Source organism: Rattus norvegicus, chromosome 18 (assembly GCF_036323735.1).
Source record: "Rattus norvegicus strain BN/NHsdMcwi chromosome 18, GRCr8, whole genome shotgun sequence".
NCBI lineage: Eukaryota > Metazoa > Chordata > Mammalia > Rodentia > Muridae > Rattus > Rattus norvegicus.
The window spans coordinates 46,073,838-46,098,133 of record NC_086036.1 but is presented as its reverse complement, the minus strand read 5'-3'; the positions used below and the strand labels follow the sequence as shown (position 1 = coordinate 46,098,133).

Genomic DNA, 24,296 nt, shown 5'->3' with positions numbered 1-24,296 from the left:
ACAGTATATTCCTTCTAAACATAAAATTAAAAAACAACTAGTTTTTAAAGTCAACATCTGCCAGATCTTTCCAGAAACAATTATCCTCCATTTTCTTAATAATGACACAAACTAGAACTATCTAACAGTATAAAGAGAGATTGTTGTTTTATACAATGTAGAGATTGAAGGAACCTGGTTCCCACCTTACTTGAACAGTTGCTCAGATTACTTTATCTCCCTTGTACTTTCCAATCTCTCAGTTTCATATTCCCATTTGGGAGATTTTAACTAGACTCTTCACATCAATACAAATATCGTTCAGGTCTGCTTCAGGTTTACACTGTCCTTAATGATTCTACATCAAAATCTATGACATTCCTGTGACAACATACAAACTGGACTTGATTGAATGCCTTGCCAAAGTTCTGAGATGATCATCATTTCAGTAAGGTTTGTCTAAACTAAGTAATGATGAAATGTTCCTGCAGAAATGTCTGCATTTTAAGGTAAGGACACAGACACCAATTTATAAGAAATTAATAAGCAGATATTTTCGGATGCCTGGAATTGCCATGAAGAAAATGATATGAGATGCTATGGTGGACAATGACTCCAAACCAATTTCACTACGGGCAATAACAGACTTTCTTCAGGAATATTTGAGCTAATATATGAATGAGAAGCATCTGATTTTCAAGAAGAGAAAACCTTCACAAAAAGACGCTGCACCTTGAATCCCATTGGCATCTGTGAAGAGGAAAAAAATATAGTATTTTCGGAGAACAATAAATGCATGCTCCACACCTTTAAACTATAGGTAAGTTCCTTCTAGTTTCTCCAAATATTCAAAGAATGATTGTTTGAGGTCCAGAGTATTTCATTTCACCTCTGCCATCAGCTCCTGTATAATTACTGTGTTTGTTTCAAATTCCTAGACAATGGATGTTAGCTTTGTTCACAGCAATATGGTCTTTTAGGATCCACCAGAAAGCTTCAAAAAACTAATTATTACTTAAAACCTATTACATATATAGTCTTTGTATAATGACCATTGAGCAATTAATCCATGATAAAGTAGTTCCATTATCATTGACAGTAAATCAATCTAAAATATCAAATAAATGAAGTAGATACATTGTCGATCAAGTTTTCTACATCTTTATTGCAACTCATTTTCATCTTACGTTGTGTATTAGAATAGTCTCATATATTGTATTAGTAGCTACACATTTCTAGATAAATTCTAGAAAAACTGTCCTTTAATTCAAGATCAAATATCACAATAAATGCTCATTTAATAATTCCAGTGTTCTGCTGGAATTTCTGGGTCTTTCTAGTTTGAGCTTCATGAAAATGTATTTCTGGCCTAAAGAGATGCAGTTATAATGTTGGATGAATAATCAGTTTAGAATTTCAGTTTTGTGATCGAAAACAAGGTGCTTTAGATTCTAGGAAATAGAGGCCAACAAATCAGAGAAGCTGAATCCAACACAGACAACACAGATGGTACAGCAGCCATCCTTCCCTAGACAAGACAATGATGAATCCATTGAGATAGTTTTATGTGCCTTAAATGCTGATCTATCATGACAACATGCACCAATCCTGCCATACCCACTCATAGTCAAATTGGAACTAAGTTGGATCAATTTCCCAGGCACTGAGTTTTTGTGGTAAATAAGACCAGATACAATATGAAGAGAAAGTAGGGGTTGTCTTAGAACATGATAGCCTGTTAAGATATGTTATAGTCAGAAATTCAGTGCTGAATTTCCTGTTGTGAACATATTAAGTCTGTTTTAGTTTTCCAATGTAGCAACAACTGAGTTCCCTGGACTAATAAATTTCTCACCTATTACAGTTTATCTTCAAACTTATTGATTGATATATAATTTTTAACATTCTCCAACACAGTTTTCCATCATCTCTGTGAGGATTGATTCAGATTTTATGCTGTTGTCTATACAAATAATCTGAAAATTTTAATCCATTTCTCCTTTCAAATCTATAAAAATGACTGTGTTCTGTTACCTTTTAGTATGTATATCCTGTCCACAGGAGCACCTTGACTTACTCATTTGGTCAGAGTTCTACAAACTGTGATAGATAAAAGAAATACATGGTCATAAAAAGATGTAGCCATTTAATGACAGGGCACGGGTATTGAATTGGCCTGGTGTGCATCGCGATCTTGTTGTGGATAATTGTAGTCTATGGACTGACATTAAATAACCACCTTTCCCAAAGTCACACACTAAGAAGTAAAACTTTTTCAGACACCTCAGAGGATAAATGAGCCTCTTTAGACTAACTGTTTTAAACAAAGAGAGAGAGGAAAACAAAGGGAAGAAGGGGAAAAATGAAAAGCAGGAAGAGTAGAACAGAGGAAAATCAAGCAGAAAAGCTAGAAAGAATGGAAGTTTTAAAAGCAAATAATTTTTCTCCCACCCTGCAGGAACTCAAAATAGAACCCAGGGCCTTGCATTTGTTAGGCAAGCACTCTACCACTGAGTTAAATCCCCAACGCAAAGCAATAACCTTTAATGAACAAATAGCCTTTAATGAACAGTAGACAAAGGCACACAAGCCTGATGATCTGAGTTGGATTGCCAGTGCCAACAGCAAAGGGAGAGCACCAAAGTGTATCTTCTGATTTCCACATGTTTACTGTGGCACAAATATGTGTGTCCACACCCTTTTTAAATTCACGTTCAATTATGAATTTCCATTTTCGTTGTAAATCACATGGGCTCCCATCATGTGAAACATTTGGATCCACAAATTTCTAAAATCTCACTTTTTGTAGTCAAATTTTTGGAAGTAATGCCAGGACATCATACTATAAAATACTCAATATTGGATTGTGTCATTTATTTTGTTTTATATCATTGTGTAGAAGATAATATCAACAAACTAAACAGAGGGATCTGGGCACATCACATCAGAACCTGAAAATTATGGATTATTCTGTTAAAAAATCAAGGCTGGGCAAATGGATTTCATCAATGCTCCCTGCTAAGCAAGGCAATGTCTCATTCAAGCATCCACATTATAAGTATTATAAATGAAAGGAAAGCATGCTTAGTTCTGGGCATTCACTAACAGTTTTATTTATATTCCTTTCTGAACTAATTATTTCCTTATAGCAATCAACTGGTGAACTTTGTGCCTAGGAGGGTAACATCATATAAAAGTAGAAAATGTGCATTCACAAGGGCCTACTATCCCACTCTAGTTTATGCTTCTGGGTTGATTTTTTTAATATTCAAAACGGTCATTTCTTCAGAGCAAATGGAAATTTTCTTGGGCTTCTTCAGAGCAGGTGCAGGAGTACCTAAGTGACATCAAATTGGAGCATCGTCACTGAAACTTGCTTCCTTCTCACCAAAGAGGAGCCTTGATATGGTTGATAGTAAGTAGATCTTCTCATATACTACCTCAAGGCATCACCACTATATTCCCTGTCACCACAATGTTTTTTCTCCTCTACACATACAAATAAAGATACAGCTTGAATGTCATATATATATATATATATACACATATATATGTATATATATGATATGTACTGGTATATAAATGTTTACACACATACTGATGAACACATGATCATTGCCATCTTAAGAGGAATGGGTGGATACAGTGTCTTTTTATTTTCATTTTAAAAGGGAGACTATTTCCTTCAGTATTTTTTTAACCCACTGAAGTCATGTGACTCCAGAACCGCCACTCTCTCTAAATCAAATACAAATCCATGAAACAGACTCCTAACTGATATAAGTCAGTACTTCCTAGCAGAGTCGTGAGAGCCATTTGCAATATTCTGTTACACCAAGGTTAACAATTTATAAGGAAAGGGTACATACAATTCAGCATGTCCTCCTTGGTGAAGGTTCCCACCTCACACTACTTGCTCTCTCATTCACTTTACCAATGCCACTGGGCTTCAGGCTAGAGATTCTGACGACACTTTCTCACAAAACATCTTGGTCTTCCTTTAAGGAGAGTGTTAATTCTCCCTGACCCGATGACCCCCTAATAAATGCAATTTCAACAGCCCCACATCTGCAAATTAGAGTATTAGCCTCTTTGGGTCAAAACGCATTTAAATTCATTGAGACATAATATACCTTCAAATTTATAAATGAGAAACGTTTAACTAATTAAGGAATATCATTACCATGTCATCCTTCACTGTTGGAATGACAAACTAGCTAAGTTAATCATAATATAATCAGTGATGGTTGGTTTCACTCTATATTAGTGAGACACTGCAAATGAGTGAGGTTCCGAGAGAAGTTAATGAAAGAATTCCACTTTGTGAGGAAAGAAAATGAAAGATGGCTTCTTAAATATTCATTATCAAGTAACTAAGCTAGAATTATTTTGCCATTTTAGTTCAAAATATTCATAACACACATTTGTTGTCTGTTCTACCAGCTAGTTCCAGTTCAAAGCAGCTGAAAGACATGATGCCATTTAGTGTTCTCAGTAAATATGTATTAGGTATTGTTACCACCAAAGACAAATGAAAAATAAAGCTTAAAAAGGTAACAGACTTGCACAAAATCAATCATGAATATGTAATAGAACAGAAATGAAACTCTTGGCCCTCTTGTGTAATGACCTTATGATTTTTGCATATATGTCTTGACTCTGACTTCTTCCTTTCCTCTTTTTTTATACTAAAATGTTCTTTACTTTCATCTGAACCTGGTTCTAATCTTAGTTATAGATCTAAAATTGAAGAGTACGGAAGACCTGTGTCTTTACAACATGATACTTTCTGCCATTTCTATTTCCTGTAGCATGCATTCCCTTAAATAAACAAATGGGAGATAGCCATTCATTCTTTTATTGAACCCTTGCATATCGGCCATCTAATATGTTCTAGGTACACTGGTTAAGTAACAGGGATACAATGATTCAGAAATCATCTGGGAAGGGAATAATTACGTTCATTTAACAATTATTAAAAGAATTCCTATATAAATTATTGTGCTTGGAAATAACTTGGTAGGTCTGTGATGCAGAGTAAATTTTCTTAAATATGTTTACCTTTTAATAATATATCCTAATTATAATATAGATCAGCTAATCACCAGCTAGCATAATCGGATTGTTAAATAAGTTACTACTTAATATCACAGAATTCCAACTATTCACTGTCTCTCCTAAATCTAAACTTGTCTGAAGTAGTAGGTACAGTAATACCTTGATGTATTAAAAATGTACCCTCAGATCCTTATCTTTGACTTAAAAAAAGACACTCCATTCTATTTGCTACATATTTTGTCATCTATTTTGATTCAGCCATCTTATGACAAAGTACAAGCCACGAGTAGAATTAAAAATAATATCTTCTTGTGACAGTGTGCAGAAGTCCATCACAGAGGAAGGCCCTTAGAAAACAAAATCGTATTAAAGTTTGCATGCTCTTTGGATTAAATAGATGTCTCAAGGTATAAACTACTTGTTGGGAAGGCAAGAAGTCCTGATTTTTGGATCCCTAGTACCCACATAAAATGTATTCACACCAGTCACTCAGGGAACAGGGAAGGTATCCAGAGGAGCTACCCCTTCCCAGAGGAGAAAAGGAGGGGAAAATGGGAAGAGGAGCTGTGAGAGGGGGTGACTAGGATATCATGATAATAGGGGGGCTGATTCCGAGATGTAAGGTAAATAAATTTTATATAAAAAACGTAGTCACATCAATAATGTCTGCGTCATTGTCACCGAGAAGGTATGAAGGGTTGATGCTGAGACAGGAGAATATTAGGTTGTCACTGGCCAGACAATCTAGCAGAAATGTCAAGTTCCAAGTTCAGCGATACGTCTTCTCTCAAGAATGAGGTGAAATTGATAAAAGCAGATACTGGAAGTTGACCTCTGGCTTACACATATGCATACACAGACAAGTTTCTGGACACACACACACACACACACACACACACACACAGAGGGGGGGGAGAGAGAGTGAGAGAGAAAGAGAGAGAGGGGGGGGGAGAGACATACTACCACTTTTATATCATTTTCTAGTTTAGAATCGTTGTCTTTATGAGGAAGGACATTCCCTTTTAAAGTAATTTGTGTTAATAGGCTATTTCTGTCTCTTAACAGTTTGAATTTCTAGTGATGCCTTTAAATGGTTGGTCTAGGTATATTGAATGTTTCTAAAAAGAACACTGTACAAAATAGCAGGGATATGCAGTGCATATTTGCGATTATAATCCTTATCTAAAACTGGAAAAAGATGTGAGAAGAAAAAACAGTGTTTCAAAACCTCTTTGAGTTGAATATTACAGGATTAAGTACAAGGTTAGTGCAGTGTTTAGTATAAGAGTAGAGGAAAAATCATTCCTTGGATCCGTTAATCAAGTTAGCTATACCCATGCTCATGTTTTATAAGCATTTCTTTTATTTGGCTTGCAATCGCAGAATAATTTTATGTCTTAGAAATTATAGCCTGAAAAGGACATTTTAATAACAGTCAGTTTTTAAAATTATTTCCTCATAATTTTCTGTAGAAAATATGTTTATATTTCTACATCTCTTCTGTATTTCTTCCAGGGATGCAAAAACTATGCAGCCTCTCACTGGTCTATGTTCTTAGATGACATGTCTTCAGTACATATACTTATTTTGTGGATATATCTGAGTAATTTTAACAATTTATAAAAGCAAGGAAAACTTCAGAATACTAGGTAAACAAGCACCCAGTGGCCCACATAATTCTAACCTGTAAACTGAAACTTTAAAATTGATAATTTTATGTTTTGATTTGAACTTTCCATTGTCCAATTTGTTGCATCTCACCCTTGTTTGTAAAATCAATCAATTCTATATTAAAGAAGTCACAGTGCCTCTTTAATTCATAGACCTTGCATTGGTATTTTGTAACTGTGTTAATTTTCTATCATAAGTATAAATGCTTAAAACAACATCTTTTATATCAGAAGTCCATAGGTCAGAAGTCTGGATGGCCCTCTGATCTAGTCTTACATCACCAAAACCAGACATCAGCCAGCCTAGACCAGAAATGCAAGCATTTGGGTGCAGTGTTTGCTTCCAGGCTTGTTCAGATTTGTCAACATTTATTTGTAACCAGTTGGAGAGCTGTAAAGCCCAATTCCTTGTGGACATCAGGTGGGAGCTACTCTTGGCTGATAGAGGTCTCTGCCATTGCATACATTCTCCATATGCCAGCAGTGGCCTGTCAACCCCTTCTCACACATTCTGCAGGCTCCTGCTCCAACAAACCAGCTAGAGAAGATTCTTTGATTTTGAAGGCTTAGTGGTCAGCTTGAGCTCAATATCTGTTATAACCATTTTAAATTCAGCAATCTTGGTTACATGTGCAAAATATCTTTGTTCATGTTAACATAACATGTTTCCATTTCTTGTGGATTAAGACATGTACTTTTGTTTTATGTGCCAACTTGACTGGGTTAAGGTGTGTCCAGGTAGGTCTTAAGACAATACTATCCAGTGTGTCAATGAGGATATTAAGGAATGAGATTAGCATTTGAATCTGTTTAAATAAAGATCAATCCTTACCAGTGTGAGCAAGCATGATCCAATCCATTGAAGGCTCACCTAATCAAACAAAGAAGTAAAAGGGTAAGTTCTTTCTCTCTTTTCCCACTGCCCATCTTCCTTCCCTGCATCACCTGGGTCCTTCTCTACCTCTTTTCTTCTCTCCTCTAGTCTTAAGCAGGAGCACCTATCTCCCCTCTGCTTTATATTATTGAAGATATTAATTTTCTGGTACTTAATTTCCTGGACCCTAGCAGCAGTTCAGCTGTCGGCCCTTTGTTCTCTCTCTGGGACTTAGAATATTGACCTCTTCTCAGAATTTTAAATTCAAGGTAAATTAAGACCACTAGCTTTCCTGAGTTCTCTCAATCATTCAGATTGTATGCTTTGAGACTTCTTGGCATTCACAGTCTTGCAAATCAATTTCCACAAGAAGTTTCTCTATATATTTATTAGGTTTCCCCAAAATATCCTAATACAGTCTCTTCTGTTTGTATCATTAACCTGTACCATAATTGGCAGCAATATTCATCCTTATTCTACATAGCATAATAATGCTCATAATAATAATACCATAAAAATGTTAATCCATGAAGCAAAACTCATGCTTTATGCTACTTTATGCTACTCATAAATATAAACACAAAAACTGCTATGATAAAGTATAAATAAAAGACATCTGTTTTGTACAAAAATAGATAACTGAAATGAAATTCATAAAAGAAATTTAAATGGACAAATGATACCCACATTTCAAATTCACTAGTTTCATCTACCAAATTGGCCCAATTTTAAACAGGTGACACCGATCATCCCTAAGAGCAAAGGAAAAGACATTTGGAGACAGAAACGATTTTGGAAGCTGATTTTTGTAAACATCTCATGAGATTTTAAGTCTTCCCATCGCCTGAGAATCACAATCGGGTTCCAGCCCCATCCTGTCTCATACTTGTCTGCCTCCCTTTTTGGTCGTTTGTTTGTTTGTTTGTTTGTTTGTTTGTTTGTTTGTTTGTTTTTGAGGTTGCTGTTGTTGTTGCTGTTGTTGTTGTTGTTGATGTTGTTGTTGTTGTTGTTGGTCATATATTACTGTGTCCCTCATCATGGATTTTCTGGCCATTAGGGTGTCTACAACATCTCCAACAAGACAGCACTGGCTAATAAGCAGATTAAGTCTCTGCTGTGGGTACATCAAGCCCACAAGCAAACCTTAGCAGATAACAATGAAAGAACATTGTTAGCTACATGATTCATATCCCTAAGGGTGAGGGGTCCTATCCTTATGAAGTAGAGACTGGACAATGTCATTAGATACTTCTGAGCTAAGGAATCAACTATATTCTCAAAACAAAAAGTAGATTTTTTTGAGTGGTACAAACAAGAAATCAAATTTGGACATTCCTTCCCAGGAAACCTAACTCAGAGAGTGCCACTGAGTCCATATCTTTGTGCCTTTATATAACCTCTTGATTTTGCCTGTAGCTCTTTAGCAGTTGACACAGACAAAGGTGATGATGACTCACAGGTTAAGACTGAAAGCCCATTGTCTCATAGAGGGCTCCATGCACTAAGTCCCCAGAATTTCAAATGGAGAAGCCCAATGTCAAATTGGGCAACAATTGAGCACTCTTATTAATCTCCTCAATGGCAAAAATGAAACTCTGTACTACCCAGTAGCCTCACATGGAGACATTGAGGGGAAAAAGAAGAAAAAGACTGGCAAATCTGATGGGGTTAAGGGCTGCAACAAGACTTTAACTTGTCTGGGTATTATACTCCATGGGGCTGTCTGCTTCAGTATCTATGAAAATAAAAGGGGAATGCTTCTAGATCTCAGGAAACCCATATCTTTATCGGCTGGATGACTTTTTTCACTATTGTAGCCCTTTGACATTGTTCAGCACCAGATGAACACAGTCAGAAAACAGAGTAATGAGATATCCAAGCATGCTTAGCTCCAGGAACGAGAGACTATTGACTAGGAAGCAAATCATCCTCCCCATCTAAAGCATAGATATGATTTTTGTGCTCACCTTATCTGATAAATAAGATACCTGTGCAGTTATTTTCCAGTTTCCCCTACTGTGAAGAAGCATCTTATACTATAACTTACGTTGAGCATTCTGCACAAATTCTCTGGTCTGTCTGTGTGTAATGACAACAATTTATGACTTGAAACTTGGAAACAGTAGCATTCATTGGGCCAGTTTTTATTGAAATCATTCTCATGATTGAAATTATGATAGGACTCAACTCTATTTTATGCTACAAATATATTTTAAAGCAATTAGAATAAATAAAAATCATAAAAAATGAAAAGAAAAAAGTTTATTGAATGACTTTTACTCCAGGAATTTTCTCTATAAAACATTCAAAGACCTGTGCAAAGATATATGTAACTGTGTATAAATATATATGCATAATATAATTTTAGATTCATATGTTTATATGCAATTTTAGTAATCATATGTACAACTGTAAATAAGCTTATTATCAAATAATAATTTAACATACTAGTTGAATAAGCATGATATATCTTCATGAGGATCACTTTCTAAACCAGAGATGTGACATCATTCTCCTGAGAGAGAAAAATGTGCATAGAATACAGAACAAGGACTGTAGGTAATACAATAGAAGGCATGGAGATGTAGAAAAAGGAAAGATTGATCACTCATAGTCTTCTTTACAGTCTGTGTTGTATTGATTTCCATCAATAGCAAGATCACGCCAAACCAGTTACCATGTATATTTTCAACAACTGCTTTCCGTCACTAATTCTACTATCTTCTGTTTTATAGGTGAAACAAGATTACATTCACATCAGCATTTTATGTTATTGATCTTATTCTATCTGTGTGCATTAGTAAGTGCATGTGGGTGTGGAATGTATGCACATGTGAATGAACTTGTGGTGACATACATACCTGCATTGGGAGGCCAGAGGGAGGTATATGTATATCGCTATCTCCATATATCACTTCCCACTTATTTCTCTGGGCAAGGAGTGGGGCTGGTAGGAACCAAGTTCCAGAGATATTCTTGTCCTTGCACCTAATAATACTGTGGTTACAGGCCTATGTAGGACCGTGTTCAGTTTGTTATATGGGCCCTGGGTATCAAAGTCAGGTCCTCCTACTTGCCAAGAAAGCAATGTATATCCAGTATTCATCTTGCCATCCCATATACACTAAAACTTTATATGCTGAATTCACTGTAATAAAATATACATTTCTATATAGCTCTATACACACAAAGACAAATACATGTAGGCTATGATTTATTCCACATACTATATCTCCCTCCTTTTTGTTTCTGCAAAGCTTTACAATATATTTTCTGTGCAATATCTTTAGTTCCTTTGTCCTGTTTATTTTTCTACTTGATACAACTGATCTAAGAATCAATACATTTATTCAAGGGACAGTTGTTAATATGAAACTTATTTATGAGTAACACAAAACATCTATACTAATACTAGGAACTAAAAAAAGGAACTCAGATACTAAAAAGTACAAAATAAAAAATTCAACAGTTTTGTAAGATAAAAAAATTATATTTCAAATCTGCCAATAAATGGGAAAATGGCAATAAATAGAAATTCAAGGCATATGTTATTTTACATATTACAAAGTTGGATTTTATGGGAGAAAACATTAGAGAATTAGTGGATGACTGGTACAAAGACCCGAAGTTGGGGACAACTATCGAGAAGATGAAAGGTATAAATGAGGAATAACAGAGAAGTTTTGGCCTCAGTTGACTTTAGTAGAACCTGAGATTGACAGGGGCGAACTGTGTAAGACTCCCCATACCAGAACATTAGTGATGAGAAAGCATATACTCTCTTAATTTAAAGGATTAGTCTGTCTGTAATATGAAACTAGATTGCAGTCATAACAAGAAACAGATTTGGTAGACCTGCAGATGGTTCCTGTATCGTGTGTTAGACCTTGTACTAATGTGAGCAGTGACGGTATAGATGATTGTTCTAGAAACAGATTTACCTTGTACTGAATTTGGGAGGGGAATGAATAACAGGGCTGAGAATAGTAGACAAGGTGGAGCCACTAGAATGTCAACTGTTGTCTCTCCTGAAATTAATCTGGTTTCGACCATGACCCTGTATTGATCTGGCTCTGGAAATACACTTGTAATTTTAAATCCAGCTAATAATTTTGAGTCCTTCCCTTCTTCTGCCCTGTCTCAGTTAGGGTTTTACAGCTGAAAACAGACAACCTGGCCAAGGCAACTCTTATAAGAACACATTTAACTGGAGACAGCTTATAGGTTCAGAAGTTCATAATCATCAAGGCACAGTGTGTCAGCCTCCATCCTGTCATGTGAAGATGTCTTGGAGAAGACTGACTTTCAGGCAGCTAGGAAAAGAGTGTTAAAACCCAAGCCCCTCCAGATAAAACCAAATACACTGAAGCTAATAGATGAGAAAGTGAGGAAGAGTCTCGAACATGTGGGCACAAGGGACATTTCCTGAACAGAACACCAGTGGCTTAGGCTATAAGACCAAGAACCAACAAATGGGACTTCATAAAATTGCAAAGCTTCATTAGGACACTGTCATTAGGACAAAACATCAACCAACAGATTGGAAAAAGATCTTTACCAATTCTACATATGATAGAAGGCTAATATCCAATATATACAAAGAACTCAAAAAGTTAGACTACAGAAGTCAAATAACCTTAAAAATGGGGTACAGCACTAAACAAAGAATTCTCAGCTGAAGAATACAGAATGACTGAGAAGCACCTAAAGAAATGTTCAACATTCTTAGTCATTAGGGAAATGCAAATCAAAATAACCCTGAGATTCCACCTCACACCAGTAAGAATGGCGAAAACTCAGGTGACAGCAGATTCTGGCAAGGATGTGGAGAAAGAAACACTCCTCCACTGTTCATGGGATTGCAAGCTGGTGCAACCACTAGAAATCAGTCTAGACATTCCTCAGAAAATAGACATAGTTCTTACTATCTGAGGACCTAGCTATACCACTGCTGGGCACATACCCAAAAGATGTTCCAACATATAACAAAGACACATGTTCCACTATGTTCATAGCAGACTTATTTATAATGGTCGGAAGCTGGAAAGAACCAAATGTCCTTCAACAAAAGAATGGATACAGAAAATCGGGTACATTTACACAATGGAGTATTACTCAGCTATTAAAAACAATGACTTCATGAAATTCTTAGGCAAATGGATGGAACTAGAAACTGTCATCCTGAGTGAGGTAACCCAGTCACAAAAGAACACACAAGGTATGTACTCACTGATAAGTGGATATTAGCCCAAAAGCTCAGAATACCCAAGATATATTTCAGAGACTATACAAAGCTCAAGAAGAAGGAAGACCAAGTATGGATGCTTCAGTCCTTCTTAAAAGAGGAACAAAAATACTCATAGGAAGAAATATGGAAAGTGTGGAGCAAAGACTAAAGGAAAGGCCAATCAGAGACTGATCCACCTGGGAATCACCCACAGTCACCAAACCCAGGCAATATGGGGTATGCCAAGAAGTGCATGCTGACAGGACCCAAATACACCTGTCTCCTGAGAGACCCTACCAGAACCTAACAAATATGGAGGCAGATGCTTGCAAGCAATCATTGAACTAAGAATGAGGTTCCCAATGAAGGAGTTAGAGACAGAAATGAAGATGCTGAAGAGGTTTGCAACCCCATAAGAACAACAATACCAACCAACCAGACCCCCCATAGCTCCCAGGGACTAAACCACCATCCCAAGAATACACAGGACTGAGGAATGACCTTATGACTCCAGTCACATATGTAGCAGAGGATGGCCTTGCTGAGCATCAGTGGAAGAAGAGGCCCTTGGTCCCATCAAGGCTCAATGACCCAATGTAGGAGAAATTCAGGGCAAGGAGTTGGGAGGGAGTTGGGAGAAGCACCCACATAGAAGCAGGGGGAGATAATGGGTTTCTGAAGAGGAAACAAAGAGAGGGGATGACATTTGAAATGTAAAAAATCCCGATAAAAATTGCCCAAGCCCACATACCAAGTGACACAACTACTCCAACAGGCAATATCTAAAACCAGTGCCACTCCCTGGGCCAAGCATATTCAAACCACCACAAACCCCAATACAGTCTCATCATTCACAATCACTCTTTTCTTTTAGATTTCCAAGATTTCTCTCATTTTCTCTAGATGATGCTATTCATTAAATACTGGACCACTTCCAACAGATTCTCTTTGTTTTTATTCCTTGGTCTCTTCTAAGCATCAACACAGACAATTTCTGATCTGTTTTCCCAGAATAAATATAATTCTCCTAACAGCTCACAGTTTATATACCCCAGCTGCCCACTGAAGAGCAATGGTTTGAATTGCTTGAATCACTTCAATATGTTAAAAGCCAATTTTTATGAGCCCCAATTATGTGTTCTTATCTTTCCTTAACTCTGGAACTTGATGGTCAGCCACAAAGGCTTTTTGTAAATTATACCAAGAGTAGTATTGTGTGGACTCACCTTTCCCTTGGCTGCATAGGATACACTGACTTATATTCTCTCCTTTTTTCATTGGATATTTTCTTTATTTATATTTCAATGTTATCCCCTTTCCTGGTTTCCCTTCTGGAAACCCTCTAGCCCATACCCTCTGCCCTGCTTCTATAGGATGCTCCCCTACCCACCCACATACTCCTACCTCTCTGCCCTGGAATTCCCCTACACTGGGACACCGAGCCTTTAGAGGACCAAGGGCCTCACCGCCCATTGATGCCCAACAAGGCCATCCTTTGCTACATATGCAGCCAGAGTCACCAGTCTGTTCATATGTACTCTTTGGTTATTGGTTTAGTACCTGGGAGCTCTAGGGTTGGTTAATATTGTTCTTCATATGGGGTTGCAAACCCCTTCAGCTCCTTCTTTCCTTTCTCTAACTCCTCCATTGGGAACCTTTGCTCAGTTGGCTGTGAGCATACACTTCTGTATTTGTCAGGCTTTGGAATAGCCTCCCAGGAGACATCCATATCAGGCTCCTGTCAGCAAGCTCTTCTTGGCATCTGCAATTGTGTCTGGGTTTGGTGTCTGTATATAGGATGGATCCCCAAGTGGACCCATCTCTTGATGGCCTTTCCTTCAGTCTCTGTTCCATATGTTGTCTCTGTATTTCCTTTACACAGGGGCAATTCTGGGTTAACTATCTGGAGATGAGTGGGTGACCCCAATCCCCAACAAGGGGACTTGCCTAACATCTAGACATGGTCTTTATAGGTTATCCCTCCCCCTTGATGGGCATTTTGGCTAATATCATCCCTTTTGGGTCCTGGGAGCCTCTTGCTTTCCTAGCATCTGGGACTTGCTGGTGGCTGCCCCTACCTCCCCATTCTCCATTGCTACACACCTCTGTTTCAATTCCTGACCCTCTGTTTACTATCCCTGTCTCCTCCCATACCTGATCCTGTCCCCCCCTTTTCCCCTCTACCTCCTCTCTTCCTCCAAAGTTCCTCCCACCCTCTACCTTCTGTGAGTATTTTGTTCCCCCTTCTAAGAAGAACTGAAGCATCCACACTTTGGTCTTCCTTCTTCTTGAGCTTCATATAGTCTCTGAATTGTATCTTGGGTATTCTGAGATTTTGGGCTAATAACCACTTATCAGTGAGTGCATACCATGTGTGTTCTTTTGGGAATGGGTTACCTCACTGAGGATATTGTCTAGTTCCATCTATTTACCTAAGAATTTCATGACTACCCGAGTAATACCCCATTGTGTAGATGTACCCCATTTTCTGTATCCATTCTTCTGTTGAAGGACATCTGGATTTGTTCCAGCCTCTGACTATTATAAATAAGGTTACTATGAACATAGTGGAACATGTGTCCTTGTTATATGTTGGAGCATCTTTTGGGTATATGCCCAGGAGACGTATAGCTGGGTCCTCAGGTAGTAAGTACTATATCCAATTTTCTGAGGAATGGCCAGACTGATTTCCAGAATGGTTGTACCAGCTTGCAATCCCACCAACAATGGAGGAGTGTTCCTCTTTCTCCATATCCTCGCCAGCATCTGCTGTCACCTGAGTTTTTTATCTTAGCCATTCTGACTGGTGTGAGGTGAAATATCAGGGTTGTTTTGATTTGCATTTCCCTGATGACTAAGGATGATGAAGTCTTTAGGTGCTTCTCAGCCATTCAATATTCATCAGTTGATAATCCTTCATTTAGCTCTGAACTCCGTTTTTAAATAAGGTATTTGGTTCTCTGGAGTCTAACTTCTTGAGTTCTTTCTATATATTGAATATTAGCCCTCTATCGTATGTGGAATTGTTAAAGATCTTTTTCCCAATTTTTTGGTTGCTGTTTTGTCCTATCGATGATGTCCTTTGCCTTATAGAAATTTTGAAATTTTATGAGGTCCCATCTGTTGATTGTTGATCTTAAAACATAAGCCATTGGTGTTCTACTCGGAAAAATTCCCTCTGTGTTCAAGGCTTTTCCACACTTTCCTTCTATTTGTATGAGTCTATCTGGTTTTATGTGGAGGTCCTTGATCCACTTGGACTTGAGCTTTGAACAGGCAGATAAGAATGGATCAATTTGCATTCTTCTCCATGCTGAACTCCAACTGAACCAGCATCATTTGTTGAAAATGCTGTCTTTTTTTCTACTGGATGGTTTTAGCTCTTTTGTCAAAGATCAAGTGACCATAGGTGTGTGGGTTCATTTCTGGATCTTCAATTCTATTCCACTGATCTACCTGCCTATCTCTGTACCAATACCATGACGTTTTTATCACTATTGCTCTATATACTGCTTGAGGTCAGGGATGTACCTCTTGACTTCCAGCTTTGCCAACATGATTTGTTTTGGAAAATGCAGTGATACCTGATGAAGTTTCAAAGACCATTGTTACTGTTCACTGTCCCAAGTTATGCAATTAGTCCAGGTGTTCATGAACACATGAATGTGTAAATAAGTTGTAAGCTGTACATACATTGAGACCTTGTTTAGCCATAAAGAAAAATTAAATCACATCATTGAAACAAAAATGGAGAGAAGAAATATACTTCACGGTGTTAAGCAGACTCAGCCAAACAGATACAGGTTTTCTCTCATATGTGCAATCTGGACTTTATAAAACATAAAATATTGTTTTTCTTCCTATGGGGTTGCAAACCCCTTCAACTCCTTCAGTCATCCCCTAACTCTTCCATTGGGGTTCCTGTGTTCAGTCCGATTGTTGGCTGCAAGCAATATCAACCAAGCAGATCCCCCCGCCCCCACCTCCAGAGTTCCAAAGGACTAAACTACCAACCCAAGAGTACACATGGAGGGACCCATGTCTCCAGCTGCATATGTAACTGAGAATGGCCTTGTTGGTCATCAGTGGGAGGGGAGGCCCTTGGTCCTGTGAAGGCTTGGTGCCCTAGCAATACTCGTCAATACTAGGGCAATGAGGCGGGAGTGGGCAGGTGGATGGGAGACCACCCTAATAGAAGCAGGGGGAGGGAGATGGGATATGGATGTGGATGAGAAACTGGAAAGGGGGATAATATTTGAAATATGTAAATAAATAAAATAACCAATTGAAAAACATGAAATGGGGCTGGGGAGATGGCTCAGTGGTTAAGAGCATTGACTGATATTCCAGAGGTCCTGAGTTCAAATCCCAGCAACCACATGGTGGTTTGCAACCATCTGTAATAATATCTGATGCCCTCTTCTGGTGTGTCCAAAGACAGCTACACTATACTTATATATAAATAAAAAGAAAACATAAAATGTGAAAAGAGCAGATGAACTATTTATGAAACAAATGGTCAGTCAAAAAGGGAAGAGAAATAGGAAAGGATTTTAGGAATGATTATGAACAATATAACTGATATAAATTCATGAAAACATTTGACTGTTTTTATACAAACTATCTTATACAATGAGTATATGCTAAATTAAAGCCACTGAGCTTGTTACTTTCATTCTGAGTAACTCATGTCTGCTGAGCTAAGAACGTGAAGAGCATTCATGGGCTATTGCATGAATTCACCTTTGCCTTGGCTGTATAGAATACATTGATTTATCATTTCTTCACTTCCAGCTTTGCCAAAATTAGCCATTTGGAGTAAAATTGGATCCAACCTGATGCTGTGAGTCAAACACAGTAATGCTCAAGTTCAGTCAGTAGCTGTATGAATAAAAAGAAAAATGCAATATACACTAATTTTTGCAATCCATGCTTACAACTGAATGATTCTCATTATTCTACTGATTATGGTCCCATATAATGATCATGTGATTATATTTTAGGAACATGATTATTTTCATACTAATATTTTCAGTGACCAGTATAATGCCTAAAGCATCAGAAAATTAATTGTGGATGACAAACTAGTACAAGAAAAAATAAATTCTTAAAAGAGAAACAGAAGTCAACATTTTTGTTTTCTTCTTGTTATTGAAGAAATAAATGACAGCATGAAGAATATATTTTACCCTATTCTCAGTAACCTTTTCTAAAACAAAAACCTATATTCACTCTTTCTGTAAAGTCTCAGGATACCTATAACTAGAAATAGTAAATTCCAAGCACATTTATGAGTACTGTGTTTTAAAATATTATGGGGTAGAACAAGATATTTATCCTGATAAGACACTATCCCTGAAGGTATAGCTTTACTGAATCCTATAGTTTTGAAAAATACTGTTAGGAAAGAAGTTATAATTAAACAAGAGTAACATCCTTCTTAAGAAATGCTGTTGTAACAAAACTAATTACATCCCTATTATCTCTACATATCAGATAAAACTAAATAGTCAAATCAATTAACTTCAGCAGTCCATTTCGTCCATGTCTCCTCAAGTCTGCTCTCCTCAGGGTTTTCAAACTTTATTCCTATTTTTAATCAACACAATAAAACTCACTGTGTTTTTATCTTTGTCCTTTAGAATTTTGTTATATGTATGTTTTATATATCACACCATCATTTAATATATAATCTTTGAAGAAGTATATATCTAAAATATTTTATCCCTCTCCTTATACTTACATTACTTTGTGTTCGTAGATATATGTGCCTGTATTTTCATGGGAAGGATCACTACACTGTATGTTTTCTAGAATCCTTGAAAATAGAAATTATGAGGTCTCATTTTTAGTTACCCAAAATACCTACTTCAGGTTTCATATACATAAAAATGTCTTCATTAACTGAGACCTATATACATGTTAAATTCTGGAAAGGACATAAAATAATGTAATTATAAGATAATTCAGAGAAATATCAACCAGTAAAATCTATTGAACTTATAGAGTATTTAACAAAAAACCTGGAACTAAAATTTTGGACTCTGTCACTGTGTAACCATGACACTGGCAGCACACAGTCTCCTGCAGTGATCAGCCTGCAAACATACTGCTGTACTCTCTGAAACAGTCTAGTACTGTAAGGCCACAGTAACTTGAGGCAGTTAGCATTTCTCTTCAAGTGACTTCAAGCAAATGTCTTTGATATATTTCATTATAAGAGAGCCACTTCAGAAATGATTAAACAATAATGATTATTGGTGGTAAAGTAATGTATTCGTTCTGTGGCTGTGATAAAAAACTATGACCAAAAGCAACTCAGTGAGAAAAGGGTTTATCTCATGTTATACTTCTAGACAACAGTCCATCACTGGGCAGGGTCAGGACAGGAACTCAAGATAGAATGGGCCTTGTCTGGCATCGATAGGAAGAGAGGCCCTTGGTTCTGTGAAGGCTTGATGCTCCAGTGTAGGGGAATGCCAGGCTGGGAGGATGGGATGGGAGGATTCTGGAGGGGAAACTGTGAAAGGGGATAACAATTGAATTGTAAATAAAGAAAATATCCAATAAAAGAAAAAAAGACAGGAAACTAGATGTAGGAACTGAAGCAGAAGCTGTGGAGGAATTCAGCTCACACTCCACGGCTTGCTCAGCCTGCTTTCTTACATATCCCAGGATATCGGCCCAGGGGTGGTATGCCTACCCTGATCTGGGCTCTCCCATGCAATCATATTCAAGACAATATCCACACAGAGAGACTTGCCTACAGGTTAATCCTATGAAGCTGTTTTCTTAAGTAAGATTCCCTTTTCCCAGTTATATCTACATTTGTGTCCAATTGTCAAAACCCAACCAGCACAAATTAGTAAATGCTACTTTGAAAAGCAACTTGGTGCTGCTTGTGATATTTTTGAGACTGTGCATCTGACTTGGTGAATAAGGAGCTAGTGATGTTGACAGCAGTGGAAACTCTATGTTGTAGTCTTTAGGATATATGTATTAACTGTACTTCTCTGTGATTACCCCACACATCTTTGCCACACTAAGAAAGATGGGATACATATTAATGCACTAAGATGGACTTTCAAGAACTAAAGAGATGGCTCAGTGGTTAAAAGCACTGACTGCTCCTCAAAGGTCTTGAGTTCAATTCCCAGCAACCACATGATGGCTCACAACCATCGGTAATGGAATCTAATGCCTTCTTCTGGTGTGTCTTAAGAGTGTACTTACATAAAACAAATAAAAAAAGATACAACTTCAGGTAACTTTTGGGTAGTCTAGTTTGGGTTTACAAAATTAGCAGTGAATAAATAACTCTTTTAGATAGGTTTCTGGATTCTTAAGGTGAATTAGAACAGTCTCCCAAATTTTAAGAATTTGTTATACTGGAAGTATCAATGGAATGATAGATTATTTTTCACTGAAAGGTGAAAGACTTGACAGCTTGTCAATGTATTCAACAAAGGCATTGTCTTTCCACGTGTCAGATGGCCTCGTGTCCTCAATTAGTCTCGTGGAAAAGTTGCAGTCATGTTACTCTGAAAGACTGTGTCAATGTATTGGTCATGTTTTGTTTCACATCTTTAAACAGAAGATAGGTCTTTGAAAATAATGATCTAGAATTTGATAAGATTTTATTCTTGATGAGACTTGGTAAGCAGGCAAAATTCATGGTGACATGGTGTGCAGTGCTAGAATCCCTGCACAGCAAATGGCATTTCTGATGCTGTTGGCATTTCTGTTGCTGTTGTCAGCTGCTTTCTTTTGTACTCCTACTTCTACTCAACTACTATTAGATCAGAGTCCTCTTTATCCCATTGTTCATCTTACTCTTCTTTCCCTTCCTGACACAGTGTCTCATGTAGTCTAGACATACTTTAACTCACTAGCTAGATATGGCTGAGAATTCCTGATTCTCCTGTTACTTCCTGATGGCTGGGATTGCAAGATTGTGTCACTATGTCTGGTATATATAGCAGTGGGAACTCAGCTGAGGGCACTGTGTATGCTAGGAAAGCTCCCTATCCACTGGGCTACATCCCAGATCGGACTCTATTGTGAGCACAATAGATTATTCTCTTTCAAACTGATCAGATGTAATTAAAGATTATAACTGCCATTCAACATATATGAGCTGAATTGACTGTAGGTTTGGTGAGCATGTTAAGTGATTATGAGGAATAATTGGATGTTGAGCTATTCCTATGTCATTCTGTGTAAGTTTTCTAACATCTGAATAGACAGTGTATTCAGTGTTGAGGTCTATGTGCAGTGAAATAGTGATGAAATATTGTTTATATACATTATTCAATTGTGTTACAATGTACCACTGTCCACATAGTATCAGTAGATCATCAAATGCTCCTGTGGAGCTATATTTTGGTTATATAATAAGAGACTTTAAAATTATTTAAATTTACTTTTATTTACTGGGTTTGTAGTGGGCATATTTCACAGTGGCACACATACAGAAATCAGTAAACAACCTGGGGGAAACAGTTCTCTCCTCCTACCAAGTAATCTGGCATGGTGGCAAGCACTTTGGCCTGCTAAGCCATCTCATTAACCCTGTTCATGTTTCATTCATAATGAACAACTGAGATAGGATACTCAGCAATGAAAGAAGTATTGTACTATAGTTTGATTTGGTTTGATTCATTTAACTCACAACCATAAAGACTGACAGTGTGTAGAGCATGGCCTAGGCTCAGGCCAGTGTCCACTTTAATTGCATCACTTCATAGAGGGTTCTGGGAAGGCACATGACATCACCTGACAGAGACAGGGAACATGTTAATCTATATCTCTGTCCTTCTGAAGATACCAGAATGGAATCTTCTACATCTAATCTCTTTCTGAAGTCCCACCTCTACATGCTATGGCCCAAGTGGATTATAGTGTCGATAATGTTACCAATTATGTGACTTGCTTAAACTATTCGATGAGCTGGGCAAACCACAGTGAAACAATCACAGTTTCACACCAAATGCCAGAGATGTGTGAATGGTAGGGTTGCTTGTTATTCTTTTCATGAAGACAATAATGTAGTGAAGACATTTCACCTTCAAATTTTCATTCAGAAAATGGGACTCTTAATGCAGCCAATCCACTCTTGACATTATCTGAAGAATGAGTATTTCAGAGTAGGCTGTTTAAGGAAAATATTTCCTCAGGGTCTATTTATTATCCTTCATTGACTTTCTGACTTACCAAGTCATTTCAAAGCTAAATTTCCAGATCATTCTCTTTACTCAGAAAAAATAGATTTGTCCTATTAACAGTCCATCTTTCAAAAGAAAGTATTTGCTGATAATTAGTAAGGCTGGACTACTTGGGCACTGAAGCCATATCAGGAGAAAAGACAAAATTTTAAATATTCTAAAAGTAGGGTTTCCAAATTCTCTCAGACTTTATATGTTCTCAAATTCTATTTCAAAGCATGGTATATAATATGAATCAGCTATGACCTGCCTCCACATGCTGAAGTAACTAGGGCACCATTATTTCATTTATTCAGTTCTAAAGCTCATTTAGATATATTTTTGTAATAAAACCTTATATCCTACTTACTATGGAATAAAATAGCTGATAAACTGTGGCTTACATACTAGCTCTATCATGGCCAACCTGTATTATCAAAGAATTTCAGCCATTAGTTCCTTTGATCATAGAAAGAAAATATTTCCAGTTAAGAGATTTTGCTAAGAAAGAACTGTGACAGATTCTGGTGATAAGTATTTTCTGTTTTCTAGCTTTTAAACAAAATTTAGTGGTATAAGTCTTTATATTCTCCAGAGAAAACTCACATTGATATTTTATATCCACATTTCAGAAGGAAAAAGTGAACTTCCATTTGAAATAGACTTTTCAGTTTTGGCTCCTTGAGCACTAAGAGCCTGTGCCCTGCCACTCTTCCTGCAACTTGTGTTTCAAGTGTTTTGGCTACTGACGCTCATGGTCCTTCCCTTCCCAAACACTGAAATCTCAACTGGAGCAGGGATCCAGAGGACAGAAACCCCTTTGCCTGACAGAGGAAACAACTCTTTCTAGCTTCTTTCCAGAAATGTCCAAGAATCGGGGCATCAGGTAAGAGCTCAGTTAAGAGCAGCCCTTTAGACGCCCTTGGAGCCATCTCCTGTTCTCTCACAGTTCTCTGTGTTGCTGACGTCACGCTCAGTCAACCCACTCATCATATCTCTGTCTCAACCTCTGCAAGGCAAGGCTAATCCAAACCAATGAGTGTGATGTGTGCATAGTGCTTCATTGTAAATTATAGCCAAATCTGGCTTGAATTCTGTAGGCTTAGATTTTGCAAAACCTATTTTTTAATAAGGATTCTTAAATGTTTTATCATCCCTTCTAGCAACCACCCCAGAAAAGGTGGTGGAAAGGAAGGCTAATAAAGCAAGGAAAGGATGTGGACCTGTTTAGATATATTTCCTTGTAGCAATTCCAGTCTGCATTGTCAGGACATCAGCAGTTCAGTTCACACGAATCAGCAGCAGCAGCTCAATCCACTCCAAAACTATTCACCAGTCAGCAACAGCAGGTCAGTCTAGAAGAAACTGCAAGGCTCTGCCAATTGACCCAAGTCTACAGAAGTGGCAAGAGGCTACCAGAACACTACAGAAGTTTTTTTGTGTTTCTCTCTATGAAGTCACAACAAATTATGACTAACAAAGAATGGCAAGGCATACCAATACCATCCTGCTTTGTCAGCAAAGACAAGTGTCAGCAAAGCCCAACAATGACCAGTAAAGAACAGCAAGGCACACCAATACCATCCAGCATTGTCTACTGTCTGTTGGGCTATATTTATGTCCTGTTCAAATGTTACATGTCCTCTCAAACATTCACTCTACCAAAACATCACATGCCCCTTCTCCAAGCTCTCTCCAGAAAACACCATGTGTCCATTCTTAGCAAAACATCCTCCCACATGTCTGCTTCAGAAAAAAAATCCTCTCATAATATCACATGACACAGCTGAGTCAACAAAGAAATCAGAAATTTCCACTTCAGAATTTAAGTTGTAGAAGTAGACAAATATATATTTTTATGTAGTTGTTTTATTTTTATTCATTTTGGGGACTGATATAAGATTAGGTCAGGCAGGCAACTGGAGGACATTAGAAATAAGGATTAGAAAAAAAGGACCTGGGTTGGGGATTTAGCTCAGTGGTAGAGCACTTGCCTAGCAAGCTCAAGGCCCTGGGTTCGGTCCCCAGCTCCGAAAAAAAAAAAAAAGAATAGAGAAAGAAAAAAAGGACCTTAGCTTTCTGCTGGAATTTTCTCATTCTGGAAAGCCTCTCATGGAGACATGGACTATTGCTCTGTATTACAGCTTGAGGTCAGGGATAGTGAAATCTCCAGTTCTTTTATTGTTCAAGATTGTTTTAGTTCTCCTGAGTTTTTTTGTTTTTTCCATAAGATGTTGAGAATTGTTCTTTCAAGATCCATGTAAAAATTGTATTGGAATTTGTAT

At 37.4% G+C, this 24,296-nt stretch overlaps 1 long non-coding RNA gene across 1 annotated transcript; it reads right to left on the bottom strand.

Annotated features, from left to right (window-relative positions):
* Positions 1-507: 507 nt before the first annotated feature.
* Positions 508-23,413, bottom strand: LOC102555171 (uncharacterized). Its single transcript, XR_005496341.2, has 4 exons — positions 23,235-23,413; positions 7,540-7,578; positions 2,014-2,079; positions 508-729 (listed from the first exon to the last, which is right to left on the bottom strand). It is a non-coding gene; the product is annotated as an uncharacterized LOC102555171 (long non-coding RNA).
* Positions 23,414-24,296: the final 883 nt, after the last annotated feature.